The sequence below is a fragment of the Vicugna pacos genome, unplaced genomic scaffold, assembly GCF_048564905.1.
Source record: "Vicugna pacos unplaced genomic scaffold, VicPac4 scaffold_19, whole genome shotgun sequence".
Taxonomy (NCBI): domain Eukaryota; kingdom Metazoa; phylum Chordata; class Mammalia; order Artiodactyla; family Camelidae; genus Vicugna; species Vicugna pacos.
Genome location: NW_027328740.1, coordinates 7,548,115 through 7,571,987, shown reverse-complemented (window position 1 = coordinate 7,571,987; position 23,873 = coordinate 7,548,115). Strand labels below are relative to the sequence as shown.

General features: G+C 45.5%; 2 long non-coding RNA genes across 2 annotated transcripts; both read left to right on the top strand.

Annotated features, from left to right (window-relative positions):
- Window positions 1-4,023: 4,023 nt before the first annotated feature.
- LOC140693237 (uncharacterized) lies at window positions 4,024-9,020 on the top strand. The gene is made up of 3 exons (XR_012068961.1): window positions 4,024-4,218; window positions 7,407-7,479; window positions 8,853-9,020. It is a non-coding gene; the product is annotated as an uncharacterized lncRNA (long non-coding RNA).
- A 283-nt stretch (window positions 9,021-9,303) lies between these two features.
- LOC140693047 (uncharacterized) lies at window positions 9,304-14,293 on the top strand. Its single transcript, XR_012068697.1, has 3 exons — window positions 9,304-9,498; window positions 12,687-12,759; window positions 14,133-14,293. It is a non-coding gene; the product is annotated as an uncharacterized lncRNA (long non-coding RNA).
- The last annotated feature ends 9,580 nt before the right edge of the window (window positions 14,294-23,873 follow it).

Sequence of the window (23,873 nt, the reverse complement as noted above, 5' to 3'; positions counted from 1 at the left end):
TGGTCATGTGGCATAGGCTACCCTAGATGGCAGCATTTTGCCATTCAAGCTATGGTCTATGTCCTGGCACTCCCCCCTGTCCTGCAATATTGCTGCTGAGATAGCAGCTGAAACCCCTCTGGAGGTTCTCTTGTGACTATGTTGCTTTCCTCCAGGCGCATTTTAAATCACTGGGATGCTCATGAACTTTGTTGATTTGGATCATACAGCTGCTGCTAAGTCTATTGGGATTCCACCTCTTTTGGACGCTGTGTACTTCCTGAATTCGCCTAGATGATTCTATCTTGGCTTTCAGCAAGTTTCAGTCTGATTTTTCTACACATAACTTTTCAAACATTGTTTGTTTCTTTATCTCTTGCTTTTCCATCTGGGACTCTTTCGAATTATAGTCTTTCATGCCTTGTCTTCAACCAGGATTCAACAGCAATATTTTCTTTGGTTTGCACTTGCTTTCCTATGTGTGCTTCTGACCGAGGGATTTCTGTTCCCCTGTCTTCAAATTCATTCACGCGTCCCTCTGCAATATCTCGTCTGCTTAGGACGGAATGTTAGCCCTGATATTTTCTCATCCACTGAGTTTTCTGATATTATTTGGCTCGTCTTTAGGCTTTCTCTTCCCTTTTCTGGTATTCTGCCTTTTGTGATTCTGAGACACTGTTGTTCTTCAGTGTTTCCCTCACCTCCATTTTCAATACTTGCTCTGGAGAGAGTTTTGCAGTCTAGTTGTCTGAAAGCTTATCTTTAGGGCCTTCAATCTCTTTGGAACTGAAAATGGTACTTCCTTTTCCTTTTACTGTATTTCTTCATCTCTACTGGTCAGGTAATTTCAGGTATCTAATGTAGACTTCTAGGGATTGGTTAAGTGAAAATTTTAGACTCTTGGCTCTACACAATTGCATGGGATTTCTGTGAGGACAAATTTTCCTAGACATTGATGCCATGTCCTGTTCCTGTGTGTGTTGTCTGGTCTATCTCCAATTGCTGGTGTTGCCTTTGTTGTGATGAACACCCCATACTATTTCGATTAGGATAACCTCATTTTGATTACGCTTATCTCAGAAATCTGAAAGAGCACAGGACACTTCCTCTGGTGGAAATGGAGCTTCTAAAGGTTCTCAGCTCTGCATTCTACTCTATGTTATTTTGGAGTGTTTCCAGAAGAGCAGAGTGTGAGTGCGCTTGTGCTTTGGAGTGCCACGGGAATGTCCCACTGAAACCAGTTCTTCCAAGGGCTTCTCTGTCTACAGAAACACCAGTGGAAGCATATCTATGGATGTCACACATCAGGGCCTGCTGGAATGATCCCGCAGCCCGAACTTGGTGTCCTCGCTGCCGAACCGTGCCGGTGCCATCCAAAATGAAACATCCGATTTTGAGAGATAAACTGAAGGAAATCCTTCCTCTTCTCACGCTGTGGTCTTGGACCACACTTCCTTGTCCTCTCATCCTTGTGGCACGGGTGCACGAAGGCAACCACAGAGCTGTTGCACATCCTGTGCCTCAAACCAAACCATAATCACAGCCCAGGTTATGAATGTAGCAGATCCTAAGGCTTTTCATTCTGAATTCAAACCCAAGGCCCCCTGGATCCCTCAGACCCGATGCACAATATCTCTGATTCAGCCCCACACATGCTCTATTGGCAAAATGCCAAATTGGTCTATGGTCCTGCAGATGCACTGGGTGTGGCCATGGGACAGATCGATAATTTCAACTGCGTGCGCCAGGGTGGTTGCTTGCTCATTGGGGTCACAGGTCGGTTTGCTCTCTTGATAGGACCCACCACATCCCACAACGCACTCCAGATCCCTGAGACTCAGCGTGTGCCATCATCCGTAGCCCTATCCCTCCCTGAACGCTGCCTCTGCTACCTCAAATTTGGCAGCTCGGAGCTTGGTCTCAGAATCAACTGTGGGGATATTTTGCACTGGATTCTTTGCGTTCTGTCAGCCAAGCATCTGCTGTGCACTCTTCTAACACTCAGCGCATCACCTTCAGTCCCATGTCTCCTGTCCGCTTGAGAGTGTGCGTCCAAGTTAAAGAGAGTTTCACCTTTACTGCTCCATCAACAGGGCTCAGACCATGCACTGGTATCCATTCCCTGCTTTTCCTTCTCCTGCTTCCAGGTGTTCTGAAGCCTCATCCTGTCTTTGGAAGTAACAGGCCTCTCTTCGGCAAGTGTCCTGTGCCAAGGGCTGGGTGAGTGGATGTTTCCATTGCTGTGTTCATGGGAGCGAGTGAGCGCAGGTTGCACTGCTTCTCTGTCAACTGGGCATCGATGAATCAACACTTTCCAGATACATTTCACAGAAATGTGATTTTTTTTTATCTCTTTGTTTCTATACAGCCGTGGTGGGAGGGATTGTCCGAAGACTCCAGTTTTGACATTGTGTTGATATCTCATTTGCAGTCTCTAAAAATTTAATAGAATTTATATAAATGTTTTGGGAGTTATACGAAAATGAAGTTAGTTTCTGAAACATACTAAATCGACCTAGAAGCCAGACTTGTCAATTTCGGTAACATTTTGTCAGCTCTAAGGAAAACATAGACAGATAGAATGCAAACTAGCAGTCCGAACTGTTAAAGGGGTCATGTCAACTCTTTACTGTTGAAGCCTCCGAAACCAACAGGAACCATGAAATAACTAATGGAAACATGAAATAACCCCCAAGCTTGGATTCACTTGTGCATGTGGTGCCCTTTACTCCCGATGACACCTACTGGTCAATGTTGGCATTTCAAGGTGTAACATCCCTCTCAAGGAAAATACAAGAGGAAACGAACTAAATATATACATTTAGCTTTGAATCCAAAGAACCTAGAGGCATTATAGCTATGAGAACCCTGCTGCAGCTATGCTAGGCTACTGAGAACCAGGTGTTCTTCTATCAGTGATGAGAACGCTTAATCATCCGATCATGTTGGGTAAAGCACTTGAATGCAACCAAGTCTGCACCCCCATGATCGATTGCCCCCGGGGGCTTGACTCAATTGAAAGACGGTCCACATAAGCTGTGTCTTTCATGTCATTGGCGACTTTTACAGTTCCGTTCACTATCTGACTTCTAATATTTACCTAGACTGTCTTGAAAAACGGAGGCCTAATACAGATTCAAGTTCAGTCAAAGATTCCCCTCACTTACCACACTCCCTTCACCCCAGAGAAGACATGAACCCAGCATTTGCTGAATCTAGCGGAAGGCCATCGTTTCTTTGTGGGAGCTAAGTATTCAATTCCTATCTATTTCATACGAGAGTATTTGACCTTTATGGGGTTCCCTGTTGTTCACAGAGGATGAAGCTAGAGGAACTCTGATTCTAGGAGGGGCTTGCTCTTCTCTTACTGGCTCCATTGCAGCTCAGGTACTGATCCCTCAAAATGGATGCCTGAGTGGAGGGGAGGGAAGAGCAAGTGCTTGATAGCTAGGCCCAAAGCTGGGAAAAGGCTTACCTAGGCTTGGTGCACTTTGATCTGAATGGCATGGAATTGCCCCTTGGGTCGTGTGGATTATCTGACCTCTTTCAAGAACATGAGCGTTTTTATCATCTCTGCCATCTCTTCTCTTTAGACGTCAGAGATCTTGGACCCGTTCTTGGAGCAGAGAATTGAGGAACTTCCTCCAGTCCACGGTGGCCCTCCGTATGTTTCTGCTAGTATCAGCGAGGTTCAATATGTCTCATGAATGCCTTTCGAGCCTGCTATCCTCTACAGCTGTCTCCAGGCCAGTATTCTCTATTGTAGCAGAACATCTCTCATCAATGTGTTCGCATCTCTCCTCAATCCGTGCAGCCATATTTTCGGCCAGCTTCTCTTCGTGTCTCCCATAAAGTCGACTTCAACAGGACTGGGCAAGTCTGAAAGGACCTCGGAGCCTCTCCAGTAAGCTGAAGACAGGCAGATCTTCCACTGTCTGCCCTTTCAGGTTCTGGAAACTGACCCGTGAACTCAGGTCTTTGGGCAGCAGCAGTATCTCGAACTGACACAGCTTCCCGGACCAAAGACCTAAGCCAAGCTCCACAGAGGGCGGCAGCCCCTCCATCGCACTGATCCACCCACAGAACTCTGCCCGGTTACCTAGGATCCACCAGCCACAACAAGCCTCGCGGTACACACCAACATTCCACCTGGAATCCAACCGCTAACTGCCATCCCCATTGGCTGCTGCATCTTGTCAGTGTTGGGGGAGGGGCTGCATCCGACGAGAGGTTCCTAAGGTAAATGTGATTCTACCCACTAGCGTCCCATGGGCCTTTCTTCTTCCCTCTTTCCTTTTGTTCAGATCTGTATGCACTGTAGCAACGGAGGGAAGTGTGTCCATTTTCAGTTGAATGTTTCACACGTCTTTAAACTTTCTAACAGTTCACAGTACACAGAGACCCACTAAGGGAAAGTATTGTTCCTGTAATATGGGCACACCCGCAATACATAGCCGTCGGTTGATTTCTGCTGAAACACCCGCATTCACGGGACATCTATCCATTTGTTTCAAGGGGGCTGAAATTCCTAGGAATGATACAATCCCCAATGTGCACTTTACTGCCTGTCTCTTTTGATCTTAGTACACTTTTGCGGAGCTAATTTTCCTTGTTATAGGCTTGTGCCATTTCTTCTCGACGTAGTGTAGAATATGGCATTCATTCATCCTGTTGGAAGACTTGCAAGTCTATATCACGGACTAGGAATCCATTGGATTCCAAATCGGCATTTGGGTTAGGTCACGATATGCTCATATGAATCAATATTTACGAATATAAATGCACACCTCTGATTTCCGAATACAGGTGTGCTGAGTACATTCAAGCCGCGATACTGGGTCGATGCGTACTGAATGATCCTTGACATCACCTTGAGTAATTTCTTTTGAATATTCATGTTACCCTACCCTTTTTGTGTTGTTTGTTTGTTTGATTCTTTCTTGGTCTGCTTCTCGTTTGTTTTGCAAACACGTCAGGCCATGCATCTCTCCGTTTGCTTCCAACAGAGAGTCATATAAGCTGACTCCCTTAAGATAGTGCTTCCAATCCCCTATGATTTCCTGCTTCCCTCTCCCATCTTTAGGGTATTGATGTCCTCCTTGCTTTCTTCTTGTTTCTTCTTTTCCACTCATGCTTTTCTTGCATTTCCAATAAGGGTTTTCTTCTTTCCATTTCATCTTGCTGCTTATCCCTTCAGGGGAGAATTCTCAACCTATCTGTTAGGATAAGTTTCGTACTGCTGAATTCTTTTAAGATTTGCAGGTCTGTGGCATTCTCTAGCTCTGCTGTTATTAGAAATGGTGGTCATGTGGCATAGGCTACCCTAGATGGCAGCATTTTGCCATTCAAGCTATGGTCTATGTCCTGGCACTCCCCCCTGTCCTGCAATATTGCTGCTGAGATAGCAGCTGAAACCCCTCTGGAGGTTCTCTTGTGACTATGTTGCTTTCCTCCAGGCGCATTTTAAATCACTGGGATGCTCATGAACTTTGTTGATTTGGATCATACAGCTGCTGCTAAGTCTATTGGGATTCCACCTCTTTTGGACGCTGTGTACTTCCTGAATTCGCCTAGATGATTCTATCTTGGCTTTCAGCAAGTTTCAGTCTGATTTTTCTACACATAACTTTTCAAACATTGTTTGTTTCTTTATCTCTTGCTTTTCCATCTGGGACTCTTTCGAATTTTAGTCTTTCATGCCTTGTCTTAAACCAGGATTCAACAGCAATGTTTTCAATGGTTTGCACTTGCTTTCCTATGTGTGCTTCTGACCGAGGGATTTCTGTTCCCCTGTCTTCAAATTCATTCACGCGTCCCTCTGCAATATCTCGTCTGCTTAGGACGGAATGTTAGCCCTGATATTTTCTCATCCACTGAGTTTTCTGATATTATTTGGCTCGTCTTTAGGCTTTCTCTTCCCTTTTCTGGTATTCTGCCTTTTGTGATTCTGAGACACTGTTGTTCTTCAGTGTTTCCCTCACCTCCATTTTCAATACTTGCTCTGGAGAGAGTTTTGCAGTCTAGTTGTCTGAAAGCTTATCTTTAGGGCCTTCAATCTCTTTGGAACTGAAAATGGTACTTCCTTTTCCTTTTACTGTATTTCTTCATCTCTACTGGTCAGGTAATTTCAGGTATCTAATGTAGACTTCTATGGATTGGTTAAGTGAAAATTTTAGACTCTTGGCTCTACACAATTGCATGGGATTTCTGTGAGGACAAATTTTCCTAGACATTGATGCCATGTCCTGTTCCTGTGTGTGTTGTCTGGTCTATCTCCAATTGCTGGTGTTGCCTTTGTTGTGATGAACACCCCATACTATTTCGATTAGGATAACCTCATTTTGATTACGCTTATCTCAGAAATCTGAAAGAGCACAGGACACTTCCTCTGGTGGAAATGGAGCTTCTAAAGGTTCTCAGCTCTGCATTCTACTCTATGTTATTTTGGAGTGTTTCCAGAAGAGCAGAGTGTGAGTGCGCTTGTGCTTTGGAGTGCCACGGGAATGTCCCACTGAAACCAGTTCTTCCAAGGGCTTCTCTGTCTACAGAAACACCAGTGGAAGCATATCTATGGATGTCACACATCAGGGCCTGCTGGAATGATCCCGCAGCCCGAACTTGGTGTCCTCGCTGCCGAACCGTGCCGGTGCCATCCAAAATGAAACATCCGATTTTGAGAGATAAACTGAAGGAAATCCTTCCTCTTCTCACGCTGTGGTCTTGGACCACACTTCCTTGTCCTCTCATCCTTGTGGCACGGGTGCACGAAGGCAACCACAGAGCTGTTGCACATCCTGTGCCTCAAACCAAACCATAATCACAGCCCAGGTTATGAATGTAGCAGATCCTAAGGCTTTTCATTCTGAATTCAAACCCAAGGCCCCCTGGATCCCTCAGACCCGATGCACAATATCTCTGATTCAGCCCCACACATGCTCTATTGGCAAAATGCCAAATTGGTCTATGGTCCTGCAGATGCACTGGGTGTGGCCATGGGACAGATCGATAATTTCAACTGCGTGCGCCAGGGTGGTTGCTTGCTCATTGGGGTCACAGGTCGGTTTGCTCTCTTGATAGGACCCACCACATCCCACAACGCACTCCAGATCCCTGAGACTCAGCGTGTGCCATCATCCGTAGCCCTATCCCTCCCTGAACGCTGCCTCTGCTACCTCAAATTTGGCAGCTCGGAGCTTGGTCTCAGAATCAACTGTGGGGATATTTTGCACTGGATTCTTTGCGTTCTGTCAGCCAAGCATCTGCTGTGCACTCTTCTAACACTCAGCGCATCACCTTCAGTCCCATGTCTCCTGTCCGCTTGAGAGTGTGCGTCCAAGTTAAAGAGAGTTTCACCTTTACTGCTCCATCAACAGGGCTCAGACCATGCACTGGTATCCATTCCCTGCTTTTCCTTCTCCTGCTTCCAGGTGTTCTGAGGCCTCATCCTGTCTTTGGAAGTAACAGGCCTCTCTTCGGCAAGTGTCCTGTGCCAAGGGCTGGGTGAGTGGATGTTTCCATTGCTGTGTTCATGGGAGCGAGTGAGCGCAGGTTGCACTGCTTCTCTGTCAACTGGGCATCGATGAATCAACACTTTCCAGATACATTTCACAGAAATGTGATTTTTTTTTATCTCTTTGTTTCTATACAGCCGTGGTGGGAGGGATTGTCCGAAGACTCCAGTTTTGACATTGTGTTGATATCTCATTTGCAGTCTCTAAAAATTTAATAGAATTTATATAAATGTTTTGGGAGTTATACGAAAATGAATTTAGTTTCTGAAACATACTAAATCGACCTAGAAGCCAGACTTGTCAATTTCGGTAACATTTTGTCAGCTCTAAGGAAAACATAGACAGATAGAATGCAAACTAGCAGTCCGAACTGTTAAAGGGGTCATGTCAACTCTTTACTGTTGAAGCCTCCGAAACCAACAGGAACCATGAAGTAACTAATGGAAACATGAAATAACCCCCAAGCTTGGATTCACTTGTGCATGTGGTGCCCTTTACTCCCGATGACACCTACTGGTCAATGTTGGCATTTCAAGGTGTAACATCCCTCTCAAGGAAAATACAAGAGGAAACGAACTAAATATATACATTTAGCTTTGAATCCAAAGAACCTAGAGGCATTATAGCTATGAGAAGCCTGCTGCAGCTATGCTAGGCTACTGAGAACCAGGTGTTCTTCTATCAGTGATGAGAACGCTTAATCATCCGATCATGTTGGGTAAAGCACTTGAATGCAACCAAGTCTGCACCCCCATGATCGATTGCCCCCGGGGGCTTGACTCAATTGAAAGACGGTCCACATAAGCTGTGTCTTTCATGTCATTGGCGACTTTTACAGTTCCGTTCACTATCTGACTTCTAATATTTACCTAGACTGTCTTGAAAAACGGAGGCCTAATACAGATTCAAGTTCAGTCAAAGATTCCCCTCACTTACCACACTCCCTTCACCCCAGAGAAGACATGAACCCAGCATTTGCTGAATCTAGCGGAAGGCCATCGTTTCTTTGTGGGAGCTAAGTATTCAATTCCTATCTATTTCATACGAGAGTATTTGACCTTTATGGGGTTCCCTGTTGTTCACAGAGGATGAAGCTAGAGGAACTCTGATTCTAGGAGGGGCTTGCTCTTCTCTTACTGGCTCCATTGCAGCTCAGGTACTGATCCCTCAAAATGGATGCCTGAGTGGAGGGGAGGGAAGAGCAAGTGCTTGATAGCTAGGCCCAAAGCTGGGAAAAGGCTTACCTAGGCTTGGTGCACTTTGATCTGAATGGCATGGAATTGCCCCTTGGGTCGTGTGGATTATCTGACCTCTTTCAAGAACATGAGCGTTTTTATCATCTCTGCCATCTCTTCTCTTTAGACGTCAGAGATCTTGGACCCGTTCTTGGAGCAGAGAATTGAGGAACTTCCTCCAGTCCACGGTGGCCCTCCGTATGTTTCTGCTAGTATCAGCGAGGTTCAATATGTCTCATGAATGCCTTTCGAGCCTGCTATCCTCTACAGCTGTCTCCAGGCCAGTATTCTCTATTGTAGCAGAACATCTCTCATCAATGTGTTCGCATCTCTCCTCAATCCGTGCAGCCATATTTTCGGCCAGCTTCTCTTCGTGTCTCCCATAAAGTCGACTTCAACAGGACTGGGCAAGTCTGAAAGGACCTCGGAGCCTCTCCAGTAAGCTGAAGACAGGCAGATCTTCCACTGTCTGCCCTTTCAGGTTCTGGAAACTGACCCGTGAACTCAGGTCTTTGGGCAGCAGCAGTATCTCGAACTGACACAGCTTCCCGGACCAAAGACCTAAGCCAAGCTCCACAGAGGGCGGCAGCCCCTCCATCGCACTGATCCACCCACAGAACTCTGCCCGGTTACCTAGGATCCACCAGCCACAACAAGCCTCGCGGTACACACCAACATTCCACCTGGAATCCAACCGCTAACTGCCATCCCCATTGGCTGCTGCATCTTGTCAGTGTTGGGGGAGGGGCTGCATCCGACGAGAGGTTCCTAAGGTAAATGTGATTCTACCCACTAGCGTCCCATGGGCCTTTGTTCTTCCCTCTTTCCTTTTGTTCAGATCTGTATGCACTGTAGCAACGGAGGGAAGTGTGTCCATTTTCAGTTGAATGTTTCACACGTCTTTAAACTTTCTAACAGTTCACAGTACACAGAGACCCACTAAGGGAAAGTATTGTTCCTGTAATATGGGCACACCCGCAATACATAGCCGTCGGTTGATTTCTGCTGAAACACCCGCATTCACGGGACATCTATCCATTTGTTTCAAGGGGGCTGAAATTCCTAGGAATGATACAATCCCCAATGTGCACTTTACTGCCTGTCTCTTTTGATCTTAGTACACTTTTGCGGAGCTACTTTTCCTTGTTATAGGCTTGTGCCATTTCTTCTCGACGTAGTGTAGAATATGGCATTCATTCATCCTGTTGGAAGACTTGCAAGTCTATATCACGGACTAGGAATCCATTGGATTCCAAATCGGCATTTGGGTTAGGTCACGATATGCTCATATGAATCAATATTTATGAATATAAATGCACACCTCTGATTTCTGAATACAGGTGTGCTGAGTACATTCAAGCCGCGATACTGGGTCGATGCGTACTGAATGATCCTTGACATCACCTTGAGTAATTTCTTTTGAATATTCATGTTACCCTACCCTTTTTGTGTTGTTTGTTTGTTTGATTCTTTCTTGGTCTGCTTCTCGTTTGTTTTGCAAACACGTCAGGCCATGCATCTCTCCGTTTGCTTCCAACAGAGAGTCATATAAGCTGACTCCCTTAAGATAGTGCTTCCAATCCCCTATGATTTCCTGCTTCCCTCTCCCATCTTTAGGGTATTGATGTCCTCCTTGCTTTCTTCTTGTTTCTTCTTTTCCACTCATGCTTTTCTTGCATTTCCAATAAGGGTTTTCTTCTTTCCATTTCATCTTGCTGCTTATCCCTTCAGGGGAGAATTCTCAACCTATCTGTTAGGATAAGTTTCGTACTGCTGAATTCTTTTAAGATTTGCAGGTCTGTGGCATTCTCTAGCTCTGCTGTTATTAGAAATGGTGGTCATGTGGCATAGGCTACCCTAGATGGCAGCATTTTGCCATTCAAGCTATGGTCTATGTCCTGGCACTCCCCCCTGTCCTGCAATATTGCTGCTGAGATAGCAGCTGAAACCCCTCTGGAGGTTCTCTTGTGACTATGTTGCTTTCCTCCAGGCGCATTTTAAATCACTGGGATGCTCATGAACTTTGTTGATTTGGATCATACAGCTGCTGCTAAGTCTATTGGGATTCCACCTCTTTTGGACGCTGTGTACTTCCTGAATTCGCCTAGATGATTCTATCTTGGCTTTCAGCAAGTTTCAGTCTGATTTTTCTACACATAACTTTTCAAACATTGTTTGTTTCTTTATCTCTTGCTTTTCCATCTGGGACTCTTTCGAATTTTAGTCTTTCATGCCTTGTCTTAAACCAGGATTCAACAGCAATGTTTTCAATGGTTTGCACTTGCTTTCCTATGTGTGCTTCTGACCGAGGGATTTCTGTTCCCCTGTCTTCAAATTCATTCACGCGTCCCTCTGCAATATCTCGTCTGCTTAGGACGGAATGTTAGCCCTGATATTTTCTCATCCACTGAGTTTTCTGATATTATTTGGCTCGTCTTTAGGCTTTCTCTTCCCTTTTCTGGTATTCTGCCTTTTGTGATTCTGAGACACTGTTGTTCTTCAGTGTTTCCCTCACCTCCATTTTCAATACTTGCTCTGGAGAGAGTTTTGCAGTCTAGTTGTCTGAAAGCTTATCTTTAGGGCCTTCAATCTCTTTGGAACTGAAAATGGTACTTCCTTTTCCTTTTACTGTATTTCTTCATCTCTACTGGTCAGGTAATTTCAGGTATCTAATGTAGACTTCTATGGATTGGTTAAGTGAAAATTTTAGACTCTTGGCTCTACACAATTGCATGGGATTTCTGTGAGGACAAATTTTCCTAGACATTGATGCCATGTCCTGTTCCTGTGTGTGTTGTCTGGTCTATCTCCAATTGCTGGTGTTGCCTTTGTTGTGATGAACACCCCATACTATTTCGATTAGGATAACCTCATTTTGATTACGCTTATCTCAGAAATCTGAAAGAGCACAGGACACTTCCTCTGGTGGAAATGGAGCTTCTAAAGGTTCTCAGCTCTGCATTCTACTCTATGTTATTTTGGAGTGTTTCCAGAAGAGCAGAGTGTGAGTGCGCTTGTGCTTTGGAGTGCCACGGGAATGTCCCACTGAAACCAGTTCTTCCAAGGGCTTCTCTGTCTACAGAAACACCAGTGGAAGCATATCTATGGATGTCACACATCAGGGCCTGCTGGAATGATCCCGCAGCCCGAACTTGGTGTCCTCGCTGCCGAACCGTGCCGGTGCCATCCAAAATGAAACATCCGATTTTGAGAGATAAACTGAAGGAAATCCTTCCTCTTCTCACGCTGTGGTCTTGGACCACACTTCCTTGTCCTCTCATCCTTGTGGCACGGGTGCACGAAGGCAACCACAGAGCTGTTGCACATCCTGTGCCTCAAACCAAACCATAATCACAGCCCAGGTTATGAATGTAGCAGATCCTAAGGCTTTTCATTCTGAATTCAAACCCAAGGCCCCCTGGATCCCTCAGACCCGATGCACAATATCTCTGATTCAGCCCCACACATGCTCTATTGGCAAAATGCCAAATTGGTCTATGGTCCTGCAGATGCACTGGGTGTGGCCATGGGACAGATCGATAATTTCAACTGCGTGCGCCAGGGTGGTTGCTTGCTCATTGGGGTCACAGGTCGGTTTGCTCTCTTGATAGGACCCACCACATCCCACAACGCACTCCAGATCCCTGAGACTCAGCGTGTGCCATCATCCGTAGCCCTATCCCTCCCTGAACGCTGCCTCTGCTACCTCAAATTTGGCAGCTCGGAGCTTGGTCTCAGAATCAACTGTGGGGATATTTTGCACTGGATTCTTTGCGTTCTGTCAGCCAAGCATCTGCTGTGCACTCTTCTAACACTCAGCGCATCACCTTCAGTCCCATGTCTCCTGTCCGCTTGAGAGTGTGCGTCCAAGTTAAAGAGAGTTTCACCTTTACTGCTCCATCAACAGGGCTCAGACCATGCACTGGTATCCATTCCCTGCTTTTCCTTCTCCTGCTTCCAGGTGTTCTGAGGCCTCATCCTGTCTTTGGAAGTAACAGGCCTCTCTTCGGCAAGTGTCCTGTGCCAAGGGCTGGGTGAGTGGATGTTTCCATTGCTGTGTTCATGGGAGCGAGTGAGCGCAGGTTGCACTGCTTCTCTGTCAACTGGGCATCGATGAATCAACACTTTCCAGATACATTTCACAGAAATGTGATTTTTTTTTATCTCTTTGTTTCTATACAGCCGTGGTGGGAGGGATTGTCCGAAGACTCCAGTTTTGACATTGTGTTGATATCTCATTTGCAGTCTCTAAAAATTTAATAGAATTTATATAAATGTTTTGGGAGTTATACGAAAATGAATTTAGTTTCTGAAACATACTAAATCGACCTAGAAGCCAGACTTGTCAATTTCGGTAACATTTTGTCAGCTCTAAGGAAAACATAGACAGATAGAATGCAAACTAGCAGTCCGAACTGTTAAAGGGGTCATGTCAACTCTTTACTGTTGAAGCCTCCGAAACCAACAGGAACCATGAAGTAACTAATGGAAACATGAAATAACCCCCAAGCTTGGATTCACTTGTGCATGTGGTGCCCTTTACTCCCGATGACACCTACTGGTCAATGTTGGCATTTCAAGGTGTAACATCCCTCTCAAGGAAAATACAAGAGGAAACGAACTAAATATATACATTTAGCTTTGAATCCAAAGAACCTAGAGGCATTATAGCTATGAGAAGCCTGCTGCAGCTATGCTAGGCTACTGAGAACCAGGTGTTCTTCTATCAGTGATGAGAACGCTTAATCATCCGATCATGTTGGGTAAAGCACTTGAATGCAACCAAGTCTGCACCCCCATGATCGATTGCCCCCGGGGGCTTGACTCAATTGAAAGACGGTCCACATAAGCTGTGTCTTTCATGTCATTGGCGACTTTTACAGTTCCGTTCACTATCTGACTTCTAATATTTACCTAGACTGTCTTGAAAAACGGAGGCCTAATACAGATTCAAGTTCAGTCAAAGATTCCCCTCACTTACCACACTCCCTTCACCCCAGAGAAGACATGAACCCAGCATTTGCTGAATCTAGCGGAAGGCCATCGTTTCTTTGTGGGAGCTAAGTATTCAATTCCTATCTATTTCATACGAGAGTATTTGACCTTTATGGGGTTCCCTGTTGTTCACAGAGGATGAAGCTAGAGGAACTCTGATTCTAGGAGGGGCTTGCTCTTCTCTTACTGGCTCCATTGCAGCTCAGGTACTGATCCCTCAAAATGGATGCCTGAGTGGAGGGGAGGGAAGAGCAAGTGCTTGATAGCTAGGCCCAAAGCTGGGAAAAGGCTTACCTAGGCTTGGTGCACTTTGATCTGAATGGCATGGAATTGCCCCTTGGGTCGTGTGGATTATCTGACCTCTTTCAAGAACATGAGCGTTTTTATCATCTCTGCCATCTCTTCTCTTTAGACGTCAGAGATCTTGGACCCGTTCTTGGAGCAGAGAATTGAGGAACTTCCTCCAGTCCACGGTGGCCCTCCGTATGTTTCTGCTAGTATCAGCGAGGTTCAATATGTCTCATGAATGCCTTTCGAGCCTGCTATCCTCTACAGCTGTCTCCAGGCCAGTATTCTCTATTGTAGCAGAACATCTCTCATCAATGTGTTCGCATCTCTCCTCAATCCGTGCAGCCATATTTTCGGCCAGCTTCTCTTCGTGTCTCCCATAAAGTCGACTTCAACAGGACTGGGCAAGTCTGAAAGGACCTCGGAGCCTCTCCAGTAAGCTGAAGACAGGCAGATCTTCCACTGTCTGCCCTTTCAGGTTCTGGAAACTGACCCGTGAACTCAGGTCTTTGGGCAGCAGCAGTATCTCGAACTGACACAGCTTCCCGGACCAAAGACCTAAGCCAAGCTCCACAGAGGGCGGCAGCCCCTCCATCGCACTGATCCACCCACAGAACTCTGCCCGGTTACCTAGGATCCACCAGCCACAACAAGCCTCGCGGTACACACCAACATTCCACCTGGAATCCAACCGCTAACTGCCATCCCCAATGGCTGCTGCATCTTGTCAGTGTTGGGGGAGGGGCTGCATCCGACGAGAGGTTCCTAAGGTAAATGTGATTCTACCCACTAGCGTCCCATGGGCCTTTGTTCTTCCCTCTTTCCTTTTGTTCAGATCTGTATGCACTGTAGCAACGGAGGGAAGTGTGTCCATTTTCAGTTGAATGTTTCACACGTCTTTAAACTTTCTAACAGTTCACAGTACACAGAGACCCACTAAGGGAAAGTATTGTTCCTGTAATATGGGCACACCCACAATACATAGCCGTCGGTTGATTTCTGCTGAAACACCCGCATTCACGGGACATCTATCCATTTGTTTCAAGGGGGCTGAAATTCCTAGGAATGATACAATCCCCAATGTGCACTTTACTGCCTGTCTCTTTTGATCTTAGTACACTTTTGCGGAGCTACTTTTCCTTGTTATAGGCTTGTGCCATTTCTTCTCGACGTAGTGTAGAATATGGCATTCATTCATCCTGTTGGAAGACTTGCAAGTCTATATCACGGACTAGGAATCCATTGGATTCCAAATCGGCATTTGGGTTAGGTCACGATATGCTCATATGAATCAATATTTACGAATATAAATGCACACCTCTGATTTCCGAATACAGGTGTGCTGAGTACATTCAAGCCGCGATACTGGGTCGATGCGTACTGAATGATCCTTGACATCACCTTGAGTAATTTCTTTTGAATATTCATGTTACCCTACCCTTTTTGTGTTGTTTGTTTGTTTGATTCTTTCTTGGTCTGCTTCTCGTTTGTTTTGCAAACACGTCAGGCCATGCATCTCTCCGTTTGCTTCCAACAGAGAGTCATATAAGCTGACTCCCTTAAGATAGTGCTTCCAATCCCCTATGATTTCCTGCTTCCCTCTCCCATCTTTAGGGTATTGATGTCCTCCTTGCTTTCTTCTTGTTTCTTCTTTTCCACTCATGCTTTTCTTGCATTTCCAATAAGGGTTTTCTTCTTTCCATTTCATCTTGCTGCTTATCCCTTCAGGGGAGAATTCTCAACCTATCTGTTAGGATAAGTTTCGTACTGCTGAATTCTTTTAAGATTTGCAGGTCTGTGGCATTCTCTAGCTCTGCTGTTATTAGAAATGGTGGTCATGTGGCATAGGCTACCCTAGATGGCAGCATTTTGCCATTCAAGCTATGGTCTATGTCCTGGCACTCCCCCCTGTCCTGCAATATTGCTGCTGAGATAGCAGCTGAAACCCCTCTGGAGGTTCTCTTGTGACTATGTTGCTTTCCTCCAGGCGCATTTTAAATCACTGGGATGCTCATGAACTTTGTTGATTTGGATCATACAGCTGCTGCTAAGTCTATTGGGATTCCACCTCTTTTGGACGCTGTGTACTTCCTGAATTCGCCTAGATGATTCTATCTTGGCTTTCAGCAAGTTTCAGTCTGATTTTTCTACACATAACTTTTCAAACATTGTTTGTTTCTTTATCTCTTGCTTTTCCATCTGGGACTCTTTCGAATTTTAGTCTTTCATGCCTTGTCTTAAACCAGGATTCAACAGCAATGTTTTCAATGGTTTGCACTTGCTTTCCTATGTGTGCTTCTGACCGAGGGATTTCTGTTCCCCTGTCTTCAAATTCATTCACGCGTCCCTCTGCAATATCTCGTCTGCTTAGGACGGAATGTTAGCCCTGATATTTTCTCATCCACTGAGTTTTCTGATATTATTTGGCTCGTCTTTAGGCTTTCTCTTCCCTTTTCTGGTATTCTGCCTTTTGTGATTCTGAGACACTGTTGTTCTTCAGTGTTTCCCTCACCTCCATTTTCAATACTTGCTCTGGAGAGAGTTTTGCAGTCTAGTTGTCTGAAAGCTTATCTTTAGGGCCTTCAATCTCTTTGGAACTGAAAATGGTACTTCCTTTTCCTTTTACTGTATTTCTTCATCTCTACTGGTCAGGTAATTTCAGGTATCTAATGTAGACTTCTATGGATTGGTTAAGTGAAAATTTTAGACTCTTGGCTCTACACAATTGCATGGGATTTCTGTGAGGACAAATTTTCCTAGACATTGATGCCATGTCCTGTTCCTGTGTGTGTTGTCTGGTCTATCTCCAATTGCTGGTGTTGCCTTTGTTGTGATGAACACCCCATACTATTTCGATTAGGATAACCTCATTTTGATTACGCTTATCTCAGAAATCTGAAAGAGCACAGGACACTTCCTCTGGTGGAAATGGAGCTTCTAAAGGTTCTCAGCTCTGCATTCTACTCTATGTTATTTTGGAGTGTTTCCAGAAGAGCAGAGTGTGAGTGCGCTTGTGCTTTGGAGTGCCACGGGAATGTCCCACTGAAACCAGTTCTTCCAAGGGCTTCTCTGTCTACAGAAACACCAGTGGAAGCATATCTATGGATGTCACACATCAGGGCCTGCTGGAATGATCCCGCAGCCCGAACTTGGTGTCCTCGCTGCCGAACCGTGCCGGTGCCATCCAAAATGAAACATCCGATTTTGAGAGATAAACTGAAGGAAATCCTTCCTCTTCTCACGCTGTGGTCTTGGACCACACTTCCTTGTCCTCTCATCCTTGTGGCACGGGTGCACGAAGGCAACCACAGAGCTGTTGCACATCCTGTGCCTCAAACCAAACCATAATCACAGCCCAGGTTATGAATGTAGCAGATCCTAAGGCTTTTCATTCTGAATTCAAACCCAAGGCCCCCTGGATCCCTCAGACCCGATGCACAATATCTCTGATTCAGCCCCACACATGCTCTATTGGCAAAATGCCAAATTGGTCTATGGTCCTGCAGATGCACTGGGTGTGGCCATGGGACAGATCGATAATTTCAACTGCGTGCGCCAGGGTGGTTGCTTGCTCATTGGGGTCACAGGTCGGTTTGCTCTCTTGATAGGACCCACCACATCCCACAACGCACTCCAGATCCCTGAGACTCAGCGTGTGCCATCATCCGTAGCCCTATCCCTCCCTGAACGCTGCCTCTGCTACCTCAAATTTGGCAGCTCGGAGCTTGGTCTCAGAATCAACTGTGGGGATATTTTGCACTGGATTCTTTGCGTTCTGTCAGCCAAGCATCTGCTGTGCACTCTTCTAACACTCAGCGCATCACCTTCAGTCCCATGTCTCCTGTCCGCTTGAGAGTGTGCGTCCAAGTTAAAGAGAGTTTCACCTTTACTGCTCCATCAACAGGGCTCAGACCATGCACTGGTATCCATTCCCTGCTTTTCCTTCTCCTGCTTCCAGGTGTTCTGAGGCCTCATCCTGTCTTTGGAAGTAACAGGCCTCTCTTCGGCAAGTGTCCTGTGCCAAGGGCTGGGTGAGTGGATGTTTCCATTGCTGTGTTCATGGGAGCGAGTGAGCGCAGGTTGCACTGCTTCTCTGTCAACTGGGCATCGATGAATCAACACTTTCCAGATACATTTCACAGAAATGTGATTTTTTTTTATCTCTTTGTTTCTATACAGCCGTGGTGGGAGGGATTGTCCGAAGACTCCAGTTTTGACATTGTGTTGATATCTCATTTGCAGTCTCTAAAAATTTAATAGAATTTATATAAATGTTTTGGGAGTTATACGAAAATGAATTTAGTTTCTGAAACGTACTAAATCGACCTAGAAGCCAGACTTGTCAATTTCGGTAACATTTTGTCAGCTCTAAGGAAAACATAGACAGATAGAATGCAAACTAGCAGTCCGAACTGTTAAAGGGGTCATGTCAACTCTTTACTGTTGAAGCCTCCGAAACCAACAGGAACCATGAAATAACTAATGGAAACATGAAATAACCCCCAAGCTTGGATTCACTTGTGCATGTGGTGCCCTTTACTCCCGATGACACCTACTGGTCAATGTTGGCATTTCAAGGTGTAACATCCCTCTCAAGGAAAATACAAGAGGAAACGAACTAAATATATACATTTAGCTTTGAATCCAAAGAACCTAGAGGCATTATAGCTATGAGAAGCCTGCTGCAGCTATGCTAGGCTACTGAGAACCAGGTGTTCTTCTATCAGTGATGAGAACGCTTAATCATCCGATCATGTTGGGTAAAGCACTTGAATGCAACCAAGTCTGCACCCCCATGATCGATTGCCCCCGGGGGCTTGACTCAATTGAAAGACGGTCCACATAAGCTGTGTCTTTCATGTCATTGGCGACTTTTACAGTTCCGTTCACTATCTGACTTCTAATATTTACCTAGACTGTCTTGAAAAACGGAGGCCTAATACAGATTCAAGTTCAGTCAAAGATTCCCCTCACTTACCACACTCCCTTCACCCCAGAGAAGACATGAACCCAGCATTTGCTGAATCTAGCGGAAGGCCATCGTTTCTTTGTGGGAGCTAAGTATTCAATTCCTATCTATTTCATACGAGAGTATTTGACCTTTATGGGGTTCCCTGTTGTTCACAGAGGATGAAGCTAGAGGAACTCTGATTCTAGGAGGGGCTTGCTCTTCTCTTACTGGCTCCATTGCAGCTCAGGTACTGATCCCTCAAAATGGATGCCTGAGTGGAGGGGAGGGAAGAGCAAGTGCTTGATAGCTAGGCCCAAAGCTGGGAAAAGGCTTACCTGGGCTTGGTGCACTTTGATCTGAATGGCATGGAATTGCCCCTTGGGTCGTGTGGATTATCTGACCTCTTTCAAGAACATGAGCGTTTTTATCATCTCTGCCATCTCTTCTCTTTAGACGTCAGAGATCTTGGACCCGTTCTTGGAGCAGAGAATTGAGGAACTTCCTCCAGTCCACGGTGGCCCTCCGTATGTTTCTGCTAGTATCAGCGAGGTTCAATATGTCTCATGAATGCCTTTCGAGCCTGCTATCCTCTACAGCTGTCTCCAGGCCAGTATTCTCTATTGTAGCAGAACATCTCTCATCAATGTGTTCGCATCTCTCCTCAATCCGTGCAGCCATATTTTCGGCCAGCTTCTCTTCGTGTCTCCCATAAAGTCGACTTCAACAGGACTGGGCAAGTCTGAAAGGACCTCGGAGCCTCTCCAGTAAGCTGAAGACAGGCAGATCTTCCACTGTCTGCCCTTTCAGGTTCTGGAAACTGACCCGTGAACTCAGGTCTTTGGGCAGCAGCAGTATCTCGAACTGACACAGCTTCCCGGACCAAAGACCTAAGCCAAGCTCCACAGAGGGCGGCAGCCCCTCCATCGCACTGATCCACCCACAGAACTCTGCCCGGTTACCTAGGATCCACCAGCCACAACAAGCCTCGCGGTACACACCAACATTCCACCTGGAATCCAACCGCTAACTGCCATCCCCAATGGCTGCTGCATCTTGTCAGTGTTGGGGGAGGGGCTGCATCCGACGAGAGGTTCCTAAGGTAAATGTGATTCTACCCACTAGCGTCCCATGGGCCTTTGTTCTTCCCTCTTTCCTTTTGTTCAGATCTGTATGCACTGTAGCAACGGAGGGAAGTGTGTCCATTTTCAGTTGAATGTTTCACACGTCTTTAAACTTTCTAACAGTTCACAGTACACAGAGACCCACTAAGGGAAAGTATTGTTCCTGTAATATGGGCACACCCGCAATACATAGCCGTCGGTTGATTTCTGCTGAAACACCCGCATTCACGGGACATCTATCCATTTGTTTCAAGGGGGCTGAAATTCCTAGGAATGATACAATCCCCAATGTGCACTTTACTGCCTGTCTCTTTTGATCTTAGTACACTTTTGCGGAGCTACTTTTCCTTGTTATAGGCTTGTGCCATTTCTTCTCGACGTAGTGTAGAATATGGCATTCATTCATCCTGTTGGAAGACTTGCAAGTCTATATCACGGACTAGGAATCCATTGGATTCCAAATCGGCATTTGGGTTAGGTCACGATATGCTCATATGAATCAATATTTACGAATATAAATGCACACCTCTGATTTCCGAATACAGGTGTGCTGAGTACATTCAAGCCGCGATACTGGGTCGATGCGTACTGAATGATCCTTGACATCACCTTGAGTAATTTCTTTTGAATATTCATGTTACCCTACCCTTTTTGTGTTGTTTGTTTGTTTGATTCTTTCTTGGTCTGCTTCTCGTTTGTTTTGCAAACACGTCAGGCCATGCATCTCTCCGTTTGCTTCCAACAGAGAGTCATATAAGCTGACTCCCTTAAGATAGTGCTTCCAATCCCCTATGATTTCCTGCTTCCCTCTCCCATCTTTAGGGTATTGATGTCCTCCTTGCTTTCTTCTTGTTTCTTCTTTTCCACTCATGCTTTTCTTGCATTTCCAATAAGGGTTTTCTTCTTTCCATTTCATCTTGCTGCTTATCCCTTCAGGGGAGAATTCTCAACCTATCTGTTAGGATAAGTTTCGTACTGCTGAATTCTTTTAAGATTTGCAGGTCTGTGGCATTCTCTAGCTCTGCTGTTATTAGAAATGGTGGTCATGTGGCATAGGCTACCCTAGATGGCAGCATTTTGCCATTCAAGCTATGGTCTATGTCCTGGCACTCCCCCCTGTCCTGCAATATTGCTGCTGAGATAGCAGCTGAAACCCCTCTGGAGGTTCTCTTGTGACTATGTTGCTTTCCTCCAGGCGCATTTTAAATCACTGGGATGCTCATGAACTTTGTTGATTTGGATCATACAGCTGCTGCTAAGTCTATTGGGATTCCACCTCTTTTGGACGCTGTGTACTTCCTGAATTCGCCTAGATGAGTCTATCTTGGCTTTCAGCAAGTTTCAGTCTGATTTTTCTACACATAACTTTTCAAACATTGTTTGTTTCTTTATCTCTTGCTTTTCCATCTGGGACTCTTTCGAATTTTAGTCTTTCATGCCTTGTCTTAAACCAGGATTCAACAGCAATGTTTTCAATGGTTTGCACTTGCTTTCCTATGTGTGCTTCTGACCGAGGGATTTCTGTTCCCCTGTCTTCAAATTCATTCACGCGTCCCTCTGCAATATCTCGTCTGCTTAGGACGGAATGTTAGCCCTGATATTTTCTCATCCACTGAGTTTTCTGATATTATTTGGCTCGTCTTTAGGCTTTCTCTTCCCTTTTCTGGTATTCTGCCTTTTGTGATTCTGAGACACTGTTGTTCTTCAGTGTTTCCCTCACCTCCATTTTCAATACTTGCTCTGGAGAGAGTTTTGCAGTCTAGTTGTCTGAAAGCTTATCTTTAGGGCCTTCAATCTCTTTGGAACTGAAAATGGTACTTCCTTTTCCTTTTACTGTATTTCTTCATCTCTACTGGTCAGGTAATTTCAGGTATCTAATGTAGACTTCTAGGGATTGGTTAAGTGAAAATTTTAGACTCTTGGCTCTACACAATTGCATGGGATTTCTGTGAGGACAAATTTTCCTAGACATTGATGCCATGTCCTGTTCCTGTGTGTGTTGTCTGGTCTATCTCCAATTGCTGGTGTTGCCTTTGTTGTGATGAACACCCCATACTATTTCGATTAGGATAACCTCATTTTGATTACGCTTATCTCAGAAATCTGAAAGAGCACAGGACACTTCCTCTGGTGGAAATGGAGCTTCTAAAGGTTCTCAGCTCTGCATTCTACTCTATGTTATTTTGGAGTGTTTCCAGAAGAGCAGAGTGTGAGTGCGCTTGTGCTTTGGAGTGCCACGGGAATGTCCCACTGAAACCAGTTCTTCCAAGGGCTTCTCTGTCTACAGAAACACCAGTGGAAGCATATCTATGGATGTCACACATCAGGGCCTGCTGGAATGATCCCGCAGCCCGAACTTGGTGTCCTCGCTGCCGAACCGTGCCGGTGCCATCCAAAATGAAACATCCGATTTTGAGAGATAAACTGAAGGAAATCCTTCCTCTTCTCACGCTGTGGTCTTGGACCACACTTCCTTGTCCTCTCATCCTTGTGGCACGGGTGCACGAAGGCAACCACAGAGCTGTTGCACATCCTGTGCCTCAAACCAAACCATAATCACAGCCCAGGTTATGAATGTAGCAGATCCTAAGGCTTTTCATTCTGAATTCAAACCCAAGGCCCCCTGGATCCCTCAGACCCGATGCACAATATCTCTGATTCAGCCCCACACATGCTCTATTGGCAAAATGCCAAATTGGTCTATGGTCCTGCAGATGCACTGGGTGTGGCCATGGGACAGATCGATAATTTCAACTGCGTGCGCCAGGGTGGTTGCTTGCTCATTGGGGTCACAGGTCGGTTTGCTCTCTTGATAGGACCCACCACATCCCACAACGCACTCCAGATCCCTGAGACTCAGCGTGTGCCATCATCCGTAGCCCTATCCCTCCCTGAACGCTGCCTCTGCTACCTCAAATTTGGCAGCTCGGAGCTTGGTCTCAGAATCAACTGTGGGGATATTTTGCACTGGATTCTTTGCGTTCTGTCAGCCAAGCATCTGCTGTGCACTCTTCTAACACTCAGCGCATCACCTTCAGTCCCATGTCTCCTGTCCGCTTGAGAGTGTGCGTCCAAGTTAAAGAGAGTTTCACCTTTACTGCTCCATCAACAGGGCTCAGACCATGCACTGGTATCCATTCCCTGCTTTTCCTTCTCCTGCTTCCAGGTGTTCTGAGGCCTCATCCTGTCTTTGGAAGTAACAGGCCTCTCTTCGGCAAGTGTCCTGTGCCAAGGGCTGGGTGAGTGGATGTTTCCATTGCTGTGTTCATGGGAGCGAGTGAGCGCAGGTTGCACTGCTTCTCTGTCAACTGGGCATCGATGAATCAACACTTTCCAGATACATTTCACAGAAATGTGATTTTTTTTTATCTCTTTGTTTCTATACAGCCGTGGTGGGAGGGATTGTCCGAAGACTCCAGTTTTGACATTGTGTTGATATCTCATTTGCAGTCTCTAAAAATTTAATAGAATTTATATAAATGTTTTGGGAGTTATACGAAAATGAATTTAGTTTCTGAAACATACTAAATCGACCTAGAAGCCAGACTTGTCAATTTCGGTAACATTTTGTCAGCTCTAAGGAAAACATAGACAGATAGAATGCAAACTAGCAGTCCGAACTGTTAAAGGGGTCATGTCAACTCTTTACTGTTGAAGCCTCCGAAACCAACAGGAACCATGAAATAACTAATGGAAACATGAAATAACCCCCAAGCTTGGATTCACTTGTGCATGTGGTGCCCTTTACTCCCGATGACACCTACTGGTCAATGTTGGCATTTCAAGGTGTAAC